General features: G+C 33.8%; 1 pseudogene; it reads left to right on the plus strand.

The window, feature by feature from the left end:
- Positions 1–3468: 3468 nt before the first annotated feature.
- Positions 3469–3568, plus strand: LOC138811470 (U6 spliceosomal RNA; annotated as a pseudogene).
- The last annotated feature ends 755 nt before the right edge of the window (positions 3569–4323 follow it).

Genomic DNA, 4323 nt, shown 5'->3' on the forward strand with positions numbered 1-4323 from the left:
CAAAATAAACACAATATGTACACTCAATGCACGATGCAGTCCCCACACGGATGTGAATATACATCCCATGTTTAAATGATGCATTGAGCACTATTTTGGCCTCCATGTGGCTCGATCTCAGTTCCTGGGAAGAGCCCATCTTCTTAGTGGCTCAAAGTCTGGTGTGATCACGTGGACCAATTGGGCAGTTGGGCCTCCTAGGACCTGAGTTCAAAGCCCAGCAATGCCAAAAATTCACCCTGATGTGAGAAGCCAGTCATTGCACCTGTTTTCCTGTGCTGTGCAAATTCTGAGTCTCAGCCAGCATGGAGAATATATAGGCAAGTGATGTCAGCTTATATTTCCATAATTCATTCATCTGCAATAACAATTTGCAAGACTGGAGATGTGAAGCACTTAGACATGATTTTATTCTCGTTCATTTGGAAGATTAATCTTTAGTCAAAAGGAATGTTTAAAAATGGCTTAGAATTTATTCCTACCAGTTTTTATAAATGGCTTTGTACAATGGTATGTGATTATTTTATTTTACATAGGATGATTTTTTCTACTACCTATAAGTTTTGGAAAAAGAAGAAAACTAAAATTTACTATTTAAAGGAATATGATAGAAATAGAAGACAGATTTTATGTTTGTCAAATCTCTCATCAGTACCCATATTCAAGACTTAAAGTCATATTTCTTACTATGTTAGACAGATAGGGAAAATATATGATAAGGCAACACATGATAAGGCAACTATATTAGTGACTTTAAAATGTACCTTCTTATGTGATGAAATTTACTTTATTAGCTAATATTTGGGTTTGAATTATGGGAGGCTGATCTATTTAACACATTTCTGGAAGGCACCTACTGAACAACACAAATGGTGGGGGGTAGAATTTCTGCACTTTAATGAATGGTTGAACTTGTTTGGTATTAGTGCTGGGTACGTAAATCAACTCTATTGTAACTAGCTCCCTACACTTGAAAACCTTGTAATGTCACTATCATCTACTTGTCAAGTGTTATTTTGGTGAATATGATTTTTAAAAGTTTATTTGAAAAGGAATATACTTTCAGGAGATTAAATGTACGTTACATTGGTTTGAGAATGACATTTTTATACTACAGAACCAAGTTTTACTGAAGTACCAGTGTTTTGAAGCACTAAGGGTCTTCTCAATTAATGTTTTTCTAAATTATATTTGACCTCTAAATCAAGTTTTCCTAGTCTTGGTAGACCAATTACGATCTATCATTCCAGAAACTATTTTTTTGGCTGCACTGAAATTTTTCATTCATCATTAGGAGAAAGGTATTAAAAATAACCTTGTTCATTTGTGATTTTGTTCACTCATATGGACTGGTCATCTGTCAATTGAATGTTTGAATTACAGAACTTTCTCTCAGATTTTGTGATCTCATCTTTCATTTTAACTTGCCTTGCATTTCACAATTGATTACTGCTAATTCTTGTAAGCAATTGGGGCCCTGAAATATTATAGGAAATGAAAAATTGAGATGAGTCTTTAATTATTTTCTGTTGGCATGTTGCCTGGGCCTATGTGAGAAGTCATGCCCTTGTTATCTGATGATGCAGATAACTGGGATCTGTTATCCTAGGACCCGTGGGTCCTGCAGAAGAATAATAGCTTTTAGACATCATATCAGCAAAATTTGGGTATAATCAGTAAGAATGCTTCAGAAATATGGAGAAAAACACTTTGGGACCAGCAAGTTAAAACAATACACAGAGCATCAGACTAAAATCCCTTATAGATTAGCAGAAAACAATACTGTTATTTTACCATGTGTATTCAGAAGACCACGACGACTTAGAAGGTATCACAAGCTTATACTGAAGATATTGCATTGATACTTTTTATATTCTAATATATATTCTAAACCCAATTATTTATATTCCAATCTATTTATGGGAATAAATGTAAATATATTTGTCAAATTATCAATTCTAGTAAGATTCACTGTATGAAATTTAAAATCAGCACATATAAATATAAAATATATAAGTACATATAATATAAAAATTGTTTTGCATTGTTGTATTGTGTTTAGGGAATCAAAGGCAACTCTGTTTTAAAGTATTATTCCATTATCTCTACCTCAGTTTTTGGTAGAGTTAGACTTAAAGCTTTACCATTTGTAGACAGGCAGCCTAGAGGCAAGAGGAAACACTGTGATTAAAACATTACAAATTTAAGGTCTAATATCGAGGAGAAACATATGGACTTCTCCAGGAGCTATTGCAATATTTGGTGATAGAATGTCAGTAGTGTAAGTTCCTGCTTGGTTGGATGATAGGTCAGGACAGTAGGTAATCATGCCTATGAACAATTTTTTCACTTTATTGGCTTTAGCTACTTTTGAAATGATACGTATAATAAACAATTATGTTTTGATAAAATACCTTCCATTCTGAACAATTCTGTCTGAACTGTTTATCTCTCTATGATCCCTTGTAACTAAGATTATTTTTGTTCCAGTAAGACAATCCATGCTGTCAAGGTAAGATATTCTGGTTGGTCTGTTCCTACATGGAAGAAAGGTAAAGGTTCAGTGTCAATGTCTAGTGCGTTGGGGTCCCTGGGTAAGGGTCACAAAATCACCAGGACACAGGGGATGCAGAGTGCAAAGAGCAATTGCCACTGCATGCTGTGCTTTATTGTTAGTGGGTATTTAAAGACTAGCAAGCATAATATTTTCCAAGATTTGGTCAGAAAACATTCACACAAAAGATTTCCACAGATACATTTTTACTTAACCTATGAGAGAATGTCTAGGTATATTATTATCTAAACTATTTTAGAGCAAGCTCAAACCACTTCTCCAATCTCAGGAAAATGCTTGACCAGCTGTTCATCTATGCTTAAGCAAGCAGAAGAGCCACTTCCTCAGCTCCCAGGAGTCTGTGACATGTTTTGAGAAAGGGAGAGGGAACATTTTCCCTCTGTAGCCTGGCGTTCCAAGAGCTTTCCTAATCCCAAACACAGTCCTCAGATAATCCCGAGGCTGGAGCCTGCATCATTCTGCCCCCTCAACATAGACCCTGAGTCTTCACAGTTCAGGTAGACATTTGTCCCAGCAAGTGCTCATTTGGGAAATTTTAAGCTGCAGAAAGTTAGAAGTAGCTCTTAAGCAAGGCTTACTTTGAATCCATTAGCTCCACAAAGCTAACTCAGTTGATAAATAAGTACTTGAAAAGCCACCACCTTTGGACTTAGCTGTAAAGGCTTCAAAGTATGATCAAATTTAAAATGAAAATGACAAAATAGTCATTGACAAAAAAATTGTAAATGTGAGCAATCGACCGAACTATATAAGTTTTTTTCCACTGTACTTAGAGAAATAAGATCAATAGCATTTTTAGGAACAATAAGGGTTCCTTGTTACAAATAGGCAACCATGGATAAATGCCTGTATAAAGATTGTATCATTACTTACTTAAATTTAGAGGATACTACATGCTTCAGCAGCAGGTCTACCCAAATTACAACAATACAGAGATTAACATGGCACTTGCACAAGGATGATATGAAAATTTGTGAAGTATTCCATATTTTTCATTCTTCTGATGCAAGATATGAAAAACAGTTATTAAAAAGTTGATTACAAAAATACAAGTGTAACAATACATGTAATTCATAGAATTAAAGGTTAGTTTGACATCAGTGTATTAAATTTTCACCTTAGAAAGGCCTTTACATAGTATAACCTTTACAAAACTTGAAATTAGATAATATTGCCATTTTATCCCAAAGAAATAAAATAATATAAGAAACTACGAAAAAAAGGAGTCTTAAAATTCTTCTATGTGGAATGCAATCTGAAAGGTCACATTTATCAATGAATCCATACATTATATAACAATGTAGAATTCAAAGTATTATATCTAGGAGAGAATGAAATAGATTATGGATATTACACAAACATAGATATTCTTTTTTCAGAAAAGCACCCGGAACATCTTTAGTTTCTATACTATTCATTTCAACAGATAAGTTAAAATTATTTCTGATTTAAAGAATCACAAACTCTGCAGAAATCATTATAGATGTATACAAACATCTCTTGAATACATTTTGATATCAAAGTCATGCAATTCACTTGGAAGTATACCATGGAATACATAAATATTTATTGTAAGATATTGCTGCTGCTTTGCATTGTGAAAAAAATTTGTAGGGACACCAAAGATGGACTGGCATTTTTGAAATTTAAGAAATCAAACCATTACGACTTAGGAGAACAATTTGTACAGCCTTCGACAACTTCAAAGAGGTAGTGATACATACTTATCCTTTTGGAAATATCAAATG

The sequence above is a fragment of the Dipodomys merriami genome, unplaced genomic scaffold (assembly GCF_024711535.1).
Source record: "Dipodomys merriami isolate MVZ:Mamm:240054 unplaced genomic scaffold, mDipMer1.0.p SCAF_53, whole genome shotgun sequence".
In the NCBI taxonomy this organism is placed as follows: Eukaryota; Metazoa; Chordata; class Mammalia; order Rodentia; family Heteromyidae; genus Dipodomys; species Dipodomys merriami.